Genomic DNA, 20,579 nt, shown 5'->3' with positions numbered 1-20,579 from the left:
ATAAGTTAAATAAGCAGGGTGACAATATACAGCCTTGACATACTCCTTTTCCTATTTGGAACCAGTCTGTTGTTCCATGCCCAGTTCTAACTGTTGCTTCCTGACCTGCATATAGATTTCTCAAGAGGCAGGTCAGGTGGTCTGGTATTTCCATCTCCTTCAGAATTTTCCACAGTTTATTGTGATCCACACAGTCAAAGGCTTTGGCATAGTCAATAAAGCAGAAATAGATGTTTTTCTGGAACTCTCCTGCTTTTTCCATGATTCAGCAGATGTTGGCAATTTGATCTCTGGTTCTTCTGCCTTTTCTAAAACCAGCTTGAACATCTGGAAGTTCACAGTTCACATATCGCTGAAGCCTGGCTTGGAGAATTTTGAGCATTACTTTACTAGCATGTGAGATGAGTGCAATTGTGCGGTAGTTTGAGCATTCTTGGCATTGCCTTTCCTTGGGATTGGAATGAAAACTTACCTTTTCCAGACCTGTGGCCACTGCTGAGTTTTCCAAATTTGCTGGCATATTGAATGCAACACTTTCACAGCATCATCTTTTAGGATTTGAAATAGCTCAACTGGAATTCCATCACCTCCACTAGTAACACTATCTAGTCACCAAAATTTGTATGGAGTCCTGAAAGTGAAAGTGAAGTTGCTCAGTCGTGTCTGGACTCTTTGCAACCCCATGGACTGTAGCCTAACAGGCTCTTCCATCCATGGGATTTTCCAGGCAAGAGTACTGGAGTGGGTTGCCGTTTCTTTCTCCAAGAGATCTTCCCGACCCTGGGATTGAACCTAGGTCTCCCGCATTGTAGGCAGACCATCTGAGCCACCAGGGAAGTCCTCATATATTACTGATGGGTGTATAAATGTTATAACCACTTTAGAAAATTGCCAGTTTCTTTTATTTTCAATTCAGAAATTGTATTACATTATCCTTGTCTTACTGACTCTGTTTTATCACAACATATCTTGTTATACCAATTACAACCCAACATCCACAATTGTCCTGGGCCATTGGAATCTGCATCTCTCCCTTCAGTTTCTGGGAAATGAATAAAAGATCTCTTTCTCTATGTCTATATTTTACTCCCAAAGCTTAGTGAAACTAGAGTGTGTTAGTTCTAAAAACATTTCTTTTGCATTTTTTGACTAATACATTCACACATACCACAGTTTTGGGTTACTGGCCTTTATAACCCACTGAGAGATGTAAAGATTTTTAATAGTAACATTTTAGGCAGTGGAAATGGCAGTTTTCATAGCTGAACGAAAAGCATCCCTGTTTATTTGCCAATAATCCAGATAAACATGAATGGCATTATTCTTCAAAGAGTCTAGTGACAGCTGGCCTACAAAGTGTCACACAGCTGCTGAATCCTGTTTCTTTAGCATGTAACCTACTTCTCTTTCATTATTGCAGTTTGAGGCATGTGCTTGGTTGTGTTTCTCAGTTTCTAATGTGGTTAAACTGCATATTTACTCTATGACTCCTCAATTCTCCTCCTAGAAACTCACCCAACAGAAGTGAGTGCTTCTGTCCACATAAAGACTTGTATGGTAACATTCATTGTTAGCTCGAAACTGGAAATAACTCAAATGTCCAGTTTTGAGAGAATAGTTAAAACTGGGGCCTATTCATAGAGAGAAATATTTCAAAGCAGTCCAAAGGAGCAGACAAGTGATGTATACAATAACACTAGTGTATCTTAAAGCCATTGTGTTGAAAGAAATGAGACAAAATAATGCATAATTAATGATTTAATTTATATGAAGTGAAAGAACAGATTAAGCTCATCCCCACTAATACAAATTCAAATGGCAGTTGCCTCTAGGTGGTGGGTGGGACTGTGGGTATGGGGGGAAGCTGACTGGAAAGGAGCAGGAGGGAACTGTCTGGGGTGATGGAAATATGCTAAATCTTGATCTGGATGATGCTTACCTGGAATTACTATATTTGTTAAAATTTAGTGGTCTACATCGGAGAAGGCAATGGCACCCCACTCCAGTACTCTTGCCTGGAAAATCCCATGGATGGAGGAGCCTGGTAGGCTGCAGTCCATGGGGTCGCTAAGAGTCGGGCAGGACTGAGAGACTTCACTTTCACTTTCCACTTTCATGCATTGGAGGAGGAAATGGCGACCCACTCCAGTGTTCTTGCCTGGGGAATCTCAGGGACAGGAGCCTGGTGGGCTGCCGTCTATGGGGTCGCACAGAGTCGGACACGACTTAAGCGACTTAGCAGCAGTGGTCTACATTTCATATTTATGCATTTTATTGTATATTAATTATAGATCCATAAAGTACTGTGAGCTACATTACCACATTTATGAGCTATATAGTGTGTGCTTTTTACTTTGAGGGAACATCTGATGTCTGGGTTAGTCGGATAAAGTCCTGGAATCCGCTCACGTCCTCGTGGAGGTGCAGAGTCGGGGAGCAGCTCTGGATACACAGCGGCGGTAATCCTCCAGTGGAGGGATATACACCGGCCCAGCACAGTGGATGGAAACGTTTACTTAGTTGCGTGATATTTTCAGCAGGCTTCTCAGAAGCTAATTCTAGACTGCTGAATGCAAACTTGTGAAGTCAGGCAGGGGCAAGGAAGAGATATAAAGGTCTCTGGGCTTTTTCATATGTCTGTGGTCAGCAGGCAGGTCAGCTGGCTCTGGCAGCTGGTGGATTTAGTCTGATAGTTGGTACGATGTTGAGCCGGCTTCCTTGATTCTCTTTCACGTGGCTTGTCATTCTTCATTTCACTTGGGCCCTTTTACATGGTAGGGTCAGAGAACCAAGAGAATCAAGAAATAAAACCTTTATATGTGAGTTCTTTTCATGTCTTTTACAGCACTTTGGGTAATATTCTGTTGTCCCAAAGCACATCGTATGTTCAACTCAGTTTGAATAGTTAGCAAAGTTAAATTCCATCTTTCAATGGGAAGGAAAGAATTTAATAACATTTTTGGGTAATCTGTATAAAGATCTCCACTCGAGATTTGGTTTATATATTTACTTTCCAATTTTTTTTTTCATAAAACACCTTTTCTTAGAAGTTTCTAGGCAAGGTAATTTGTAATAGGTAGTTAAATAAGCATCAAGTCATATTACAGAATTTAATCACAGTTTCAACTTTAAAAGCCTAGGGGCAAAAGAGAAGGCTGGCTGGAATAAGATTTGGGAAAACTTTTACAAACTAAAAAGAAATTTGTTATGGCTATATTATGAGTGTTATGGGCCTCCCAGACGGATGAAAACCCCGTCTGCCAATGTAGGGGACGTAAGAGATGCAGAGATGATTCCTGGGTTGGGAAGATCCCCTGGAGGAGGGCATGGCAGCCACTCCAGTGTTCTTGTCTGGAGAATCCCTGGTCAGAGCACCCTGGCAGGCTAGAGTCCATGGGGGTCACAAGCAGTCGGATACGACTGAAGCAATTTAGCATGCATGCATGGGTATTATGGTACGGGTATATTTTATCATTTTTATTATTTCTTTTAGTTTTATATAAGAGAATGTCAACTCAAACTAGCTTAAGCACAAAAGAGAATTTATTAAAGGGATATGGAAATGATTCATGGATCCCAGGGAGAATGCTCTCTTGCCCTCAGAGTTCTGAAAAATCTCTATCTTCTCCAATTATCGTCTCTTCATATCTCATAATTTTTTTCTTTGGCTCGTCACTCTGACAGAAAATGACTTTTACTAACACCTGGCAGCCAATATGCTACAATTTAGAGTCTTAGAGAATGAACTCTGACACAGGTCCAAAATTTGGGGTGCTGATGGGCCTGCTTGTCCTTGGCTAATGCTCATTCCTTGAGGTCAGGTGAAGCTGCTCAGTCATGCCCAACTCTTTGCAACCCCATGGAATGTAAGCTACCACGCTCCTCTGTCCATGGGATTTTCCAGGCAAGGGTACTGGAGTGGGTTGCCATTTCCTTCTCCAGAGGATCTTCCCAACCCAGGGATTGAACCCAGGTCTCCCTCATTGTAAGCAGACGCTTTACCGTTTGAGCCACCAGGGAAGTGAAAAGTGACTGTTCTCATGGCTATGACGTACATGGAAAAGCAACGATTTCAAGACACTTTTGGGAGAATATACTAGGAGGAAATGAGAACATTCTATGTAGCCTTATGCTTCACATACAAATAGTTTTTCTTTTTATATGTACCTCTGCACCAAAGTTGTTGAGCTATTTTTTTAATCACCACTTCAGTTCAGTTTAGTTCAGTCGCTCAGTCGTGTCCGACTCTTTGCGACCCCATGAACTGCAGCATGCCAGGCCTCCCTGTCCATCACCAACTCAAGGAGTTCACTCAAACTCATGTCCATCGAGTCAGTGCCATCCAACCATCTCATCCTCTGTCATCCCCTTCTCCTCCTGCCCTCAATCCCTCCCAGCATCAGGGTCTTTTCAAGTCAGTCAGTTCTTCACATCAGATGGCCAAAGTATTGAAGTTTCAGCATCAGTCCTTCCAATGAACACCCAGGATTTGTCTCCTTTAGGATGGACTGGTTGGATCTCCTTGAAGTCCACAGGACTCTTAAGAATCTTCTCCAACACCACAGTTCAAAAGCATCAATTCTTCCGCAGAAAGCTTTCTTTATAGTCCAACTCTCACATCCATACATGACTACTGGAAAAACCATAGCTTTGACTAGACATACCTTTATTGGCAAAGTAATGTCTCTGCTTTTTAATATGCTGTCTAGGTTGGTCATAGCTTTTCTTCCAAGGAGTAAGCATCTTTTAATTTCATGGTTACAGTCACCATCTGCAGTGATTTTGGAGCCCAAGAAAATAAAGTCTGACACTGTTTCCCCATCTATTCGCCATGAAGTGATGGGACTGGATGCCATGATCTTAGTTTTCTGAATGTTGAGTTTTAAGCCAACTTTTTCACTCTCCTCTTTCACTTTCATCAAGAGGCTCTTTAGTTTTTCTTTGCTTTCTGCCATCAGGGTGGTGTCATCTGCATATCTGAGGTTGTTGATATTTCTCCCAGCAATCTTGATTCCAGCTTGTGCTTCATCCAGCCCAGCAGTTTCCTATGTTATACAGCAAATCTTTGTTTCTTGTTGCATATCTATGTTTCAATTAGAAATCTAGCATTCTATTTCATAATAAGTCAAAAAAGTAGAAGCAAAGTGTCATAATTTTTTTAGTTAGGCAAAAATTCATGAGTTTTCTAAAATATATATTGTATATATTTGTATATCTGTAACAAAAGCTTTTCTACTCCACTTGAAAAAGACTTGAGAAAGAATATCAAAAAAAAAAAAGGAAGAGATGGAGAAACTGGAGAACATAAACTAAATGAAATGGAAGCTCAGAATATGAAATAGAAAAATTACACAAAATAGATAAAAGATCATCATAGCTCGACTATAAAGAAAGCTGAGCACCAAAGAATTGATGCTTTTGAATCATGGTGTTGGAGAAGATTCTTGAGAGTCCTTTGGACTGCAAGGAGATCCAACTAGTCAATCCTAAAGAAAAATCAGTCCTGAATATTCATTGGAAGGACTGATGTTGAAGCTGAAACTCCAATACTTAGGCCACTTGATGCGAAGAAACGACTCATTGGAAAAGACCCTGATGCTGGGAGAGATTTAAGGCAGGAGGAGAAGGGGACGACGGAGGATGAGATGGTTGGATGGCATCACCGACTCAATGGACATGAGTTTGAGCAAGCTCCGGGAGTTGGTGATGGACAGGGAGGCCTGGTGTGCTGCAGTCCATGGAGTTGCAGAGTCAGACACTACTGAGTGACTGAACTGAACTGAACTGAAAATATCATCATATAGTCCAGTTGTTTTTAAACATTACTGCCCATTAAAAACACACCTGGAGCTCTGGAGAAGAAAAAGAAATAAATATTGAGCATTTGTCTTTTTCAAAAAATTTTAAGGTAATTCTGATATGCATTTGAATTTTGCCATGTGATTACAGACTTTTCTATTAGATCTTAGTTTTGGTGATACAGAGTTCTATTATTTTTCTGTTGACCAATCATGATACAATGGTGTTAAGTGAGTAATAGTTACCTACTTACAATAGTAAAAAATGTTTATCAGTTTTCACAGTCAATAGCCAGGCAAAAAATAAAAGGTAGTCACAGTTGTAAGTCATAATGGGAACATGATTAACCTAAAAATATAAAGTAATTATGTACAATTTAGGGGGGAGGTCAAGCAGAGTGATGTGGTAAGTGAAAGTGCACGAATGCACATGTTTTCATCTACCAGCCAGTCTATGTCTTATAGTCAGTGCATTTATCCATTTACATTTAAGGTAATGATCGATATGTGTGAACCTATTACCGTTTTCTTAATTGTTTAGGGTTTATTCTCTGTACGTGTTTTCCTTCTCTTGTGTTCCCTGCCTAGATAAGTTCCTGCCTAGATAAGTAGTGGAGAAGGCAATGGCACCCCACTCCAGTACTCTTGCCTGGAAAATCCCATGGATGGAGGAGCCTGGTGGGCTACAATCCATGGGGTCCCTAAGAGTCAGACACGGCTGAGCAACTTCACTTTCACTTTCATGCACTGGTGAAGGAAATGGCAACCCACTCCAGTGTTCTTGCCTTGAGAATCCCAGGGATGGGGGAGCCTGGTGGGCTGCCATCTACGGGGTCACACAGAGTCGAACACGACTGAAACGACTTAGCAGCAGCAGCAGCAGCAGATAAGTATGGCAGCAGTCTGCTCTAGGGATGATGGATTTTTTTATTGTGGATTATTATTTAGTATTGTCAGTATATGATAATAGTAAAATTATTATTTTTTAATTATCTAAGGGTAATACAGCCCTCTTGTTATTTATAAGGGACTGTCAACTTGCATTACCCCTTCTTGATAAAGCCATTTACCTTCTAATATTTTTTAGTAGTATTTTTAAATTAATGTTTCTGCCTCTTTATTTTTTCCACTAGTGGCTTTGATGATATCTGTTCAGTTTCTATTTGTTTTATGGTTACCCTGATAATGCCTACATTTATCCTCAATCTATCAAACTCTGTTATACAATGCCTTCACTCCTCTCTCGGACAATACAATGACTTTAGAATATTTAACTACAATTACTCTCTTCATGACATAAATATTATTTATGTTTTATCTCTCATAATCTTATTAAAATCACATAAAACATTATTCATGTTATTATTTTTTATAGTCAAAGGTCTTTCTGATTTACATGCATTATTTATCATGTTTAGCCCTTTAAGTTTTCCTGCATCTTAGACTTTTCATCTGACATAATTTTCTCTTTTCCTGAAGTATATTTATTGAAGTTTCTCTCATGAGAGTTTGCTAAAGACAGATTCCCTCATTTCTTTATTTGAAAATGTGTTTATTTCACCTTCATTTTTGAGAAAATGTCTTTCAAGATATATTCTTTTAGCACATTGACAGGTTATTATTTCCTGGCTTCCAGCATTACACTGGAGAAGTCAACTCTTTAAAACTTGACCTTTGAAGATAATCTTTAAAGATCTTCTATCTCATGTTGTTATTCTGCAGATTCACCATGCGTTTCTTAGGCGTACCTTTTTATTTATTTCTGTAAGATCGCTGGGCATCTTTAGTCTATGGATCCGTGTCTGTAACAGACAGCGGTGTTACACTGTCTCCCAGTGGCCCCTGCCCCCGTGCGTCCATGCCCTTATTTAGTCCCCTACCGCATTTATCCGGTTGGCTTGTGTTGGCAAGTAGAATATTGCAAGAGTGATGGCATGTTACATCTGAGATTATTCCTCAGATCTCTCTCCCACCCTTTCTCTCTCTCGGATAATGTTCTCTGGGGAAGTCAGCTGCCGTGTTTTACATATTGTTACTCGCACTTCTGATGGACCCCTGTGATGAGGAATTGAAGCCTTCCACCAACAGCCATGCTGGTGATTTTGCGATCCGTGCCCTCACCCCAATCAAGCTTTCAGATGACTGATTGTAACCTCATGACATGCTTTAAGCCAGACCCATCTAAGTCACTTCTGAATTCCTGATCTTGTCTTTGTAAAATAATACATGTTTGTTGCCTAAGCCAATTTGTGTTCATCATTTCTGGAAAATTCCCAGCCATATCTCTTCTACTATTGTTCCTGCTTTGCTCTGTTCTCTCTGTTTCTTTTGACTCTCTCGTGTAAAAATTGGTTTCATTCCCACTTTATTTTCCATTTTGATTTGTCACATTGTGTTGCATTCTATATAATTTATTCTGACTCTACCTCATGAAATCTGATACTATTGAGAAATAAAGTCTGTCAAAACATTTTCTTATCACATTGATAAAAAGTATATACAACTTTAACTTTGAGGGGAAAGCATTTGCTTTAAAATTAATTAGCCTGTGATTATCTTTTTTATGAATATAGATGCAAAATTATCAGCAAAATATTAGCAAACCAGATCCAACAACAATAAAAAAAATCATATATCATAATCAAATGGAATTCATTCCAAGTTCACATGATGTTTCAACATATGCAAATAAATCAATGTGATATATGACATCAAAAAAAGATAAAACCCACATGATCATCTCGATAAATGTAGAAAAAGCACTTGACAAAATTCAATATCCATTCATGATAAAATCGTTTACCAAAATGAGTATAAACGGAACATATCACAATATAATAAAAGCTATAAAAAACTCATAGTCAATATTATACTAAATGGTGAAAAGCTGGAAACATTCCTGCTACAATCTAAAGCAAGACAAAGATGCTCACTCTGACCACTTCTACTCAACATAGTACTGGAAGTCCGAGTCACAGCAATCAGACAAGAAAGAGAAATAAATCATATGTATATTGGAAGAGACATGGTAAAATTGTCATTATATTCAGATGATATGATACTGTATATAAAAAACCCTAAAGATTCCACCTGAAAACTATTAGAACTGATAAATGAATTCAGCAAGGTAACAGGATATAGTATTAACATATGGAAATTGGTTGCATTTCTTTACATTAACTATGAAATATTAGAAAGGGAATGTAAAAAAAAACCTTTTAAAATCACACTAAAAAAAAAAAAACTAACAAACAACACTTTAGAAATAAATGTGACCAAGGAGGTGAAAGAATCTAGTTTTAGCAAGAATCTTTCTAAGTTTAACCAGAATTCTCCACCACCATCAATATCTGATTATCTTTCATATTTGATCTTCCTTCTCACCCCTCACTGTCCTCCATGTAGTATCTCATCACACTGGCCTTCCTTCAGCAAGAAGCTTGTTAGATCAGTGAGCAAGAATTATCCTACCTTTTAGTAATTTTCTACCACTGACTCCCTGGCTTGTTCCTTAGCTATAAAATTCTGACTTTCCTTTGTTATATCTGGAACTGAGCCCAATCTCTCCCCTACTGCAAAACAGCCTATTGTGAGCATTCCTTTGAATAAAGTCTGTTTTAAAATTTTAACAGTTTCATGAGTAACTTTTTCTCTAACAGTTTCATGAATAATTTTTTCTCTAACTGTTCACCACCACACCAAGGTATGGTCTCTGTCCCAGTTAACTGTGGCTTCTGCTTCACCAGATTCTATGTGGTTCCTGGGTTCTGACCTTGACCCCCAGATAAGCCATCCAAGTGAAATTTCAAAATTTCTTGCATAGACAAATACCTTCAAAGTAAACTTATCTTCTGAGTTTGTTTACCCTTCTAGATTCCTATTTTCTCCTCAGCCTTGGCCTAGAAATTTCCTACCATTTGTCAGCTATTTTTCAGTATTTCCAAGAGAGTACTTTTCACATTCCTGGTCAAATTCATTTGATAGGGTTTGTTTGCATACCTTCAGCTTTCTCTCTTATAGAATGAGAACTATAACATCACTTTTACAATCTGCTAACAGTTATTAGATGAGGATGAGATGGTTGGATGGCATCACCAACTCAATGGGCATGAGTTTGAGTAAACTCCAGGAGTTGGTGATGGACAGGGAGGCCTGGCGTGCTGCAATCCATGGGGTAGCAAAGAGTTAGACACGACTGAGTGACTGAACAGAGCTGAACTGAACAGAACAGTTATTAGATAACATGTTAACACAAGAGAATAGTCTTCAAGCTCTTGGACTAAATCTTCCTAGCGGTGGTGGTGGTGGTTTTGTCACTGAGTTGTGCCTGACTCTTGTTCTTCATGCACTGTAGCCTGCTAGGCTCCTTCTCTGTGGGATTTCCCAGGCAAGAATACTGGAGTGGGTTGCCATTTTCTTTTCCAACTGTAACCCCTGCCATTTGTTAAATTAGCTTCTGCTCAACTGCATGAGAAGGTGCCTGACAGGCTTTATAATCTTAACTGAATAAGGAGAGGAGAGATTCTGACTGAGTGAAAGCTCTCCCCCTACCTCCACTCCCCAATTAGAAAAGGGAGAGAGAAAGTAGGAAAATGGGGAAGGTGTGAGAATGCCTCTTGGTCTGGCCATTTGAAGCAGAGATAGTCATCCGCAGTTGACTGTGAGGGACAGAATCTGCTCTGGGCAGGAGGCTGTGTGAGACCAACACAAGGAGGGCTGTGCTGGGGCCCAGGAACGAGGTCTGCATGACTCCACATAAGCATTCCCTCACTTTGACAACCCAGAGTCCCTCCATGTCTGAGGTACGGACAATGACGTTGTCATGAACTACAATGGCAGAGTGAGGAAAAAGAAGAAATCGGCAGTTTTTATTATATATGTAGAATGGGTAAATGACAAGCTTCTACTGTGAACATGGAATTATATTCAATATCTGGAGATAAACCATAGAAGAACATGAAAAAAATGTATATATAACTGAATCACTTTGCTGTATAGCTGAAATAAATACAACATTGTAAATCAACTATACTTCAATAAAAAAAATAAAAGAAATAGGCAGTTCTTGTGGGCAGTGTACATGGATAAGGTAGAGCCAGACCAGGCGATAAGTTACAAGGAATAGGCTGAATTTTCCTTCTGCTGACAGTCTTGATTATGATATACTACTTTGGGGACAATCAGGGATCAAGGGAAGGCTTTCGAGAGGAGCTGAGAGACCATGGTGACCCTAGAGGGGGCACTTGAGTGTTATACCATTGAGATGATACTAATAGCAAATGTTTACATGACATTTACCACATGCAAGGGACTGTCTTAGATGCTTTACCTGTACATGAAGACAAAGTGAAAGTGAAGTTGCTCAGTTGTGTCTGGCTCTTTGTGACCACTTGGACTGTAGCCAACCAGGCTCCTCCATCCATGTGATTTTCCAGGCAAGAATACTGGAGTGGGTCGCCATTTCCTTCTCCAGAGGATCTTCCCAACCCAAGGATGGAACCCAGTTCTCCCGCATTGCAGGCAGACGCTTTAACCTCTGAGCCACTAGGGAAGTTCCTTTACATGTACATGAATCCATTGAATCTCCACACCACGTTGTGAGGTAGGTGTTATTACTTTACAGACAAAGCACCTATGAAGCCAAGAGAAGGTGAAGTGGGGTCTGAATCCAGGCAGAATGGCTCCCGCGTCTGTGCTGTCAATCGCCATGCTGTGGTGAGATTCACGAGTCCACGTGAAGAACTCAGAAACCTCAAGGTCATTTGTCAACACAGCATCCAACGAGGGACTGCGTGCAGATATTGAGTAAGGCCCTTCACTTTTGCTCAAACTCTGAAAACTGAGCTTTTGTTTTTTTAAAAAATTTAAGAAGTATGAAAGATGGGATGCCACCTCTCAGAAATCACGCTTTAATTAGTTTCAGATACTTCCCAGGAAATCTAGTTTTCAAAATTTCCCCAGATGATTTCATCATGCAGTCCAGTGTTAACAAACATTGTTTTAACAAGACTTTTTCCGTTAAGTTAAACATCCCTTGAATGATTAAGCCACCTGTTCTCAAAGTATGGACCACTCTCTTCCCCCGATTTCGTCAACAGTACCTGGAAACCTGCTCTGCTTAGTTGCTCAGTCATGTCCTACTCTTTGCAACCCATGGGTTGTAGTCCACCAGGCTCCTCTCTCCATGAGGATTCTCCAGGCAAGAACATTGGAGTGGGTTGACATGCTCTCCTCCAGGGGATCTTCCCAACCCAGGGACCAAACCCAGGTCCCCCTCATTGCAGGCAGATTCTTTACCATCGAGCCACTAGGGAAACTTGCTAGAAATGGAAATTGTTTGGCCCTACCCAGGCCTATTAAATAAGAAACACTTTTATGGGGCCTAGTAATGTGTGTTTTAACTGGTAATTTTCTTGGTAATCTGATGCATGTTAAAGTTTGAGAACCACTGATCTAAAGATGCTTACTCCTTGGAAGAAAAGTTATGACCAACCTAGATAGCATATTGAAAAGCAGAGACATTACTTTGCCAACAAAGGTCCGTCTAGTCAAGGCTATGGTTTTTTCCAGAGGTCATGTATGGATGCGAGAGTTGGACTGTGAAGAAGGCTGAGCGCCGAAGAATTGATGCTTTTGAACTGTGGTGTTGGAGAAGACTCCTGAGAGTCCCTTGGACTGCAAGGAGATCCAACCAGTCCATCCTAAAGGAGATCAGCCCTGGGATTTCTTTGGAAGGAATGATGCTAAAGCTGAAACCCCAGTACTTTGGCCACCTCATGCGAAGAGTTGACTCATTGGAAAAGACTCTGATGCTGGGAGGGATTGGGGGCAGGAGGAGAAGGGGATGACAGAGGATGAGATGGCTGGATGGCATCACCGACTCAATGGACGTGAGTTTGAGTGAACTCTGGGAGTTGGTGATGGACAGGGAGGCCTGGCGTGCTGCAGTTCATGGGGTCGCAAAGAGTCGAACACGACTGAGCGAATGAACTGAACTGAACTGAACTAATCTTAAGTAATTAGCACAGCTCACTTGTATATAAGTTTCACTCTGAAGTCATCAGTGTTAAATGTTAGGTTGCTTAAATGTTTTTCCTCTGTTTTGAATACTAGATTGTTATGTTATAGTTTGTATTTATCCTGTATTTTACCCATCTAATTCTCGACATTATTAGATAAGCTCTCAGTCTGTCCCTTGTAAATCCACGTTAAGAGATCTGGTTTGGATAAGGCTGCATTGTCTTAAGCTTTATGCTGCATTTTTCCTCGATGAGACATACATGGGAATTATGAATAATTCATCATCTACCAATAGCCTGATAGTGTTTTGGTTAATTAACCTAAAATGTAGGAAAACAGGATAGCTTTTATTAAGAAAATATCTCTGGGGAATAAGTCAGGAGGTAAAAAGTAGTATATAAAATCTAGTCTCTTGTCACTTTTCTAGCTTTTTTTGTTATGTGAATTATAGTAATTGTTGCAGTAGGGAAGTAAACACTTGGGAAATCAGCTGGTGGCTTAGACAAGGTTGGAATCATTATTCGATATGGTCACCATGTTACCGCGTCTGGTTCTTGGCTCTGCAGGCTGAGAAATTAATTAATTTTTCAAGCTTGCCCTTAGGTGATATCCTCAGGGCATTCTTACTACATCAAACCCCTAAGAGACTAGTGTGTTGCCCAGAGTTCTAACTTATTAACTTATTTTAAATAATTAACTTTCAGGTAGGGTAGAGTGAATTCTCTTTCCTTTCAGCAAAGCCATAAGAAAAGACAAATTGTAATTAAAAGGATGCTTGGTGAGCATAGAGCCAGTCCAGAGGGAATGAATTGAAGGATAGATGTCTATTGCATTTGTCTTTCACTTGAGGTTGTTTATGAGGGGGAGAGGTACTTATTGCTAAAATCAGAATATGTTGTTCTCTGGGTTCTCCTGGATGCTTTCTTTTTAGAGAACTCTTCCTATTCTTCTTGTTTGATCATTCACTTTTTCTTGATATATATTCTCTCTTCATTATGGAAACAATGCAATTTATTTGATTATATGTTCTAATCATCCTTTTAAAGAGAACTAATTTATTGAATGTTGATTTTCTATACTTTCATTTTATGTTCAAAGTATGCTTTGAATATGTGTGTGCGTGCATCTACTTGCTTGTGGAAGTGGAGGTGAATAAGTTGACTGCAATTATATTGTGTTTTATTAAATTTCAGTTCAGTTCAGTTCAGTCACTCAGTCATGTCCGACTCTTTGCAAACCCATGAGTTGGAGCACTCCAGGCCTCCCTGTCCATCACCACTTCCAGAGTTCGCTCAAACTCACGTCCATTAAGTCGGTGATGCCATCCAGCCATCTCATCCTCTGTCATCCCCTTTTCCTCCTGCCCCCAATCCCTCCCAGCATCAGAGTCTTTAAATCTAGGACACTATTATTGAGAAAAAATAATTTGTAGTACTAAGGAATAAAACCGTGCTAATCATGACACAATGCTTTAGCACTTAGATACTTTATTTTATATTTATAGAAGGAACACTTTTAAGGACATGCACCCATCTCCTCCTGTGAGAGCACCAAAATCACAACTAACAGTTGAACAGCCATCGACAGGAGGACACTGGAGCCTACCAAAAAAAGATACCCCTTGTCCAAAGACAAAGAAGAAGCCACAGCGAGATGGTAGGAGGAGTACAATTATGATAAAATCAAATCCCATGCCTGCTGGAGGACAATGGTACCAAAGAAGTTCTTGCACTGTTGTGAAGGTTCAGAACCCGAAGTCAGGCTATCCAGCCTGGGGACCCGACAAAGGGACTGGGAGTCCCAGGGAATCTGACCTTGAAGGCCAGAGGGATTTGACTACAAGACTTCCACAGGACTGGGGGAAACAGGGACTCCAGTCTTGGAGGGGACACAAAACCTTGCACGCACCAAGACTCAGAGGAAAGGACCAGAGAGACCCATGGGAGACTGAAGCGAAACTACCTGCGCATATTGGCGGGTCTCCTGTGGAGGCGAGGGTCAGCAGGGGCTCACCGCAGGGACGGGGACGTGGCAGCAGCTGTCTGGGAAGGTCCCCTTTGGAGTAAACCCTCTTGGAGGTCACCGTTTGTTGGGGGCCAGAGTGAGGTACTCCGCCCGTGACAAAGGTCATGAGGAAGGAGGCTTGACATACGCAAAGGCGGGATCGAGCCTCAGGAGTCCCCCTGGAAATCCTCGAGCGTCTACCCCCATAACCAGAGCCTGCCTACTTAACTACTTTGTGCTCTCACCTACATCTCTGACTTTACGGGGGGCTGTCCCCCACCACCTCTTTCGGAGAAGGAGTTAACCTAGAGCTCCAGTTAATAATAATTCCTGGGCGTGATAAGAGTATTTTAACCTACAAACTCCTCTGAAGGTTCTCTAGCCTGCCTGACAGGCTTGTCCGGCCACATGTGATCTGCTCACAGCCTCCCAACCGTGAGAGGCACGAGATGCTTTAAACCTTCTAAAAACAGGTTCCTTAGAAAAGTTAGGAAACTATTAGTATAAGTATAATGGGCTAATTAGAAATTGTGTTGGTGAAGGGTTTTTCATTTGTTGAGCCAATGTTTGTTGCTAAGTCTCCATATCCCCTGCCCTTACACACATTAATGAATATATAGAAGGAATAAGTATTAACCTTTGATATTAATCACGTTAGACCTTAGGCTAAGTAAATTCTTTCCTTAACTAAAACCAACTACACCCTCACCCTGTAGGAATGTAACTTTACTTGGGTGGCGTCTGTTTTGAGAATAATCAGCCCTGGAGAAATAAGTGTCCTGACTGACTGACCGCTATCACAAGGAGAGGGTCGTAAATTGTCAGCAGGCCCCCCTGGCCAGAAGATGATGTAACACCCCTAAGACCTCTGTATACATTTGTGTGAAGCACCTGACTTTAATAAAAGTCAGGACTGCTGTCCCCACGTGACTTTTGTATAACATCTTAGTGTATAAAAACAGACTCTGGAAAATAAAGAATTGGGATCAGTTTCTCAAAATACTGGTCTCCCCATGTCTCTCTCTCCCTCTGGTTGAGTCTCCATCTGGAGCGCGGAACCCACCATGCTTACTAATTATGCCTGGGCTTCTAAGATCCACCGGGGAGGCCTCAGTGTCTCCTCTCCTTCGGGAGAACGGAAGGACGCCTGCGGCCTACGTAAGTGGTGCAAACTTCTTGTCTTGAAGTTTTATTGGTCTCCCGCGTAAACCAAGCTACTCAGCCTCTTTTCTCCACTGAATTTTCCTACTGAGCTATCCTCATCCTATTACTCTTTATATCTTTGATAAAATATTTAAATAAATAGGTCGCCGACGCCGTCCCCGCTTCGAATACCCTGGATTAACTGGACCACAGAGCTGTGGACGTGTCACCTCAGGCCAAAAAACTACCAGGGAGGGAGCACAACCCCGCCCATCAGCAGAAAATTGGATAAAAGCTTTACTGAGCAGGCCCTACCCACAGAGCAAGACTCAGGTTTTCCCACCAGCAGTCCTACACAAGTCTCTCAGCCTCTTCCATCAGAGGGCAGACAAAAGAAGCAAGAAGAACAACAATCCCACAGTGACTAAAATAGGAAATATTTGAAGAGATAATAGCTGAAAACTTCCCTAACATGGGAAAAGAAATAATCAGCCAAGTCCAGGAAGCACAAAGAGTCCCAGGCAGAATAAACCCCAGGAGGAACACACTGAGACACATAGTAATCAAACTGATAAAAATTAAAGACAGATAAAATATTAAAAGCACCAAGGGGAAAATGACAACATACAAGTGAACTCCCATCAGGCTATCAGCTGATTTCTCAACAGAAACTCTACAAGCCAGAAGAGAACGGCACGGTATCTTTAAAATGATGAAAGGGGAGAACCTGCAACCAAGAATACTCTACCCAGCCAGACTCTTATTTGATGGAGAACTCAAACGCTTTCTGGACAAGCAAAAGTTAAGAGAATTTGGCACCACCAAACCAGCTTTACAAGAAATACTAAGGGAACTTCTCTAGGCAGAAAACAAGAGACGGAAAAGCCCTAACTACAGAAAATAAACCCCAAATAATTAAGAAAACAATAATAGGCTCATGTGTATTGATTAAAGGCACCAAAAGACAAAGGCTGGCTGAGCAGATGAAAACACGTGCATGTAGGCACTTCCACTTAACACATCACTCTGCTTGATCCCCCCCAATTGAATGTAATTATTTTATATTGTTAGGTTAATCATGTTCCCATTATGGCTTGCGATAGTAATTATCTTTTACTTTTGTCTGGCTATTGATTGTGAAAACTGATAAACATCTTTAACTATTGTGATTATATAACTATTACTCACTTAATACCATCGTATCATGATTGGTTAACAGAAAAATAATAGAATTCTATTCTCACCGAAACTACTATTTAATAGAAATACCTGTAATAACTTTTTTAAAATCCAGATGCATATCATCAGAATTATCTTGACATTTCTTGAAAAATACAAATGCCCAGGTATTTTTTTTTTTTTTTTGGCCAGAGCTTCAGATATGTTTCTAATGAACAGCCATGTTTAAAAACAACTGGACTATATGAGGATCTTTTACTTTTATCTAGTTTATTTCACTTTTTATATTTCCTATTCAATGCTTTCATTTCATTAAGTTTGTGTTTTCCAATTTTTCCATCTCTTCTTTTTTTATTGATGTTCTTTCTCAAGCCTTTATCAAGCAGAGTAGAACATCTTTTGTGTATATATATACATATAATATTTATAATATATACATTTCAGAAAAGTTATGAATTTTTGCCTAACTAAAAAATTTATGACAGTTTGATTCTACTTGTTTGACTTAGTATGAATAAAATGCTTGATTTCTTTAAAAAGATAGATATGCAACAAGCAACAAATGTTTATTGTATAGCACAGGGAATTATAGTCAATATCTTATAATAATCTATAGTGGTAAAAAATTTCAAAAATAGCATATATGTATATATATAGCTGAATCACACACACAAAAAGAATTCTACTTTCTGAAATTTATTGTCTATCTTTTTGCCAGTTTTTCTAAATGTTTATTGTCCTATTGACATTTAATAACAAGGTATGAGACACAAATTTTTAAATATATTTGGGTAGGATATATAGATCTATTATATTTAAGTTATTAATGACATCATTCAAGAGGCTCCTATTTTTTTTTCTGCACTTAATAAAATATTCTCAAAGAAATATTATTACATCTCACTATAATTATATATTTTTTATTTTCCCTTATATTTCTTCTGATTTTTCTTTATGTATCTTTGTTTATTTGTTGTTAAGGTATCTAATGGTTCATGAAGTCTATCTTCTTTGTGAATCGTACCTTTATCTTTAAAAATATTCATCTTTGTTTCATTTAAAATAAATAAAAAAGAGCACGTAGGTTCATTTAAACATAACTGAACAAAATAATATATAACTCCTTTTCATAATTTAAATATTATGCCAATAATATAAAACATAAGTTGATTAAAATACTTTAAAATTGGCTCAATAACAGAATCCTATTTTTCTGAATCATTTTTTCACTTAGGGCCACTGACAGGTGTGTTTTCAATACAATGTCACCATCAATGACGTCAAAAACATTGATGGTTCAGTGTTTACTTAAAAAGTGATACATTGGTAATCATTTTATGTCTTTGTAAAAATTTATTGAAGTATTGTCAATTTGCAATGTTGTGTTAGTTTCTGCTGTACAGAAAAGTGATTCAGTTATACGCATATATTCTTTAAAATTGTGGTTTATTACAGGATATTGAATATAGTTCCCTGTGATATACAGTAGGACCTTTTTGTTCATTTTAAAAGTTTTGATGCTGGTCCTTTTCTATCTGATTCCTCATGATTATACTTTTTTCTTCCATTGAATCACAAGTAGCTGGAAGGTAAGTGTTTCTCTTCAAAGACAGCAGGAAGTTTTTTTTTTTTTTCTAGTTTCATTAGCATATAATTGACATATAGCACAATATAAGTTTAAGGTGTACAGCATAATGATAGGAGAAGGCAATGGCAACCCACTCTGGTACTCTTGCCTGGAAAATCCCATGGACAGAGGAGCCTGGTGGGTTGCAGTCCATGGGGTTGCTAAGAGTCGGACACACTGAAGCGACTTAGCAGCAGCAGCAGCAGCATAATGATATGACTTACATACATGATGAAATTATTACCACAGTAAGTTTAGTGAATATGCGTCATCTCATAGAGATAAAATATTAAAGAATTAGAAAAAATTTTCCTTGTGATAAGAACTCTCAGGATTTACTCTCTTAAAACTTTCATAAATAATGCACAGCGGTGTTAATTACATTTATTATGTTGTACATTACATTCCTAGCAGTTGTTTACCTTATAGCTGGAGATTTGTACCTTTCCACTGCTTTGTCTCATTCTCCCTTCCTCTACTCCCCACCTCTGGTAAACACAAATCTGATCGATTTCTGTTTGTTTATTTGATTTTGAAGTATAATTGACTACAACACTATGTTAGTTTCTGTTAAATATAACATAGTAATTTAATGTTTCTATATATTTCAAAATGATCACCATGATAAGTCAAGTTATGAGGTGTCACCATACAAAGATATTACATAGTTAAAAACTATATTCCCCACACTGTACATTTTATACCCATGACATTTATCTTGAAACTGAAAGTTTATACTTAATCTTTCTCACTTCTTTCTTTCCTCCCCTAACGTCCTTCCCTCTGGCAACCTATTTGTTCTCAGTATCTATAACTCTGCTTTATTATGTTCATTTGTTTTGTTTTTCTATGATACATATAAGTGAAATCATACAGTATTTGTCTTTGTCTTAGCAGATTTTTGATTAATGATAGTCCTTATGCAACATATAAATTGATCACACCACCTTTCTTTAATTACTTTGATTTTTTTTCTATTTATTTGGAGGGAATTGGCAATTTTCTCCACCTTCACTTGCATTGCATGGTGTGGGGAGGTAATATACCACATTGCAATACCAGCATTACCTGAGAGTTCATTAGCAATATAGAATCTCTCACCCACCCAGACTCACTGAATCAGAATCTGCCTGTTTAACAAAATCCCTAGGTGATTCACAGCCTTTGACTGTGTGGATCACAAAAAACTGTGGAAAATTCTTAAAGAGATGGGAATACCACACCACCTGACCTGCCTCATGAGAGTTCTGTATGCAGGTCAAGAAGCAACAGTTAGAACTGGACATGGACCAACAGACTGGTTCCAAATCGGGAAAGGAGTATGTCAAGGCTGTATATTGTCACCCTGCTTATTTAACTTATATGCAGAGTGGTAGTGGTGGGGGTTTAGTTGCTAAATTGTGTCCAAGTCTTGCAATCCCATGGACTGTAGCCCACCAGGCTCCTCTGTCCATGGGATCCTCCAGGCAAGAATACTGGAGTATATGCAGAGTACATCATGAGAAATGCTGGGCTGGATGAAGCACAAGCCTGAATCAAGACTGCTGGAGAAATATCAATAACCTCAGATGTGCAGATGACACCATCCTTATGACAGAAAGTGAAGAAGAACTAAAGAGCCTCTTGATCAAAGTGAAGGGGGAGAGTAAAGAAGTTGGCTTAAAACTCAATGTTCAGAAAACTAAGATCATGGCATCTGGCCCCATCACTTCATGGCAAATAGATGGGGAAACAGTGGAAACATGAGAGACTTATTTTTGGGGGCTCCAAAATTACTGCAGATGGTAACTGCAGCCATGAAATTAAAA

The sequence above is a fragment of the Bison bison genome, unplaced genomic scaffold (genome assembly GCF_000754665.1).
Source record: "Bison bison bison isolate TAMUID 2011002044 unplaced genomic scaffold, Bison_UMD1.0 scf7180017858048, whole genome shotgun sequence".
In the NCBI taxonomy this organism is placed as follows: domain Eukaryota; kingdom Metazoa; phylum Chordata; class Mammalia; order Artiodactyla; family Bovidae; genus Bison; species Bison bison.
Note: the sequence above shows the minus strand (reverse complement) of the source record.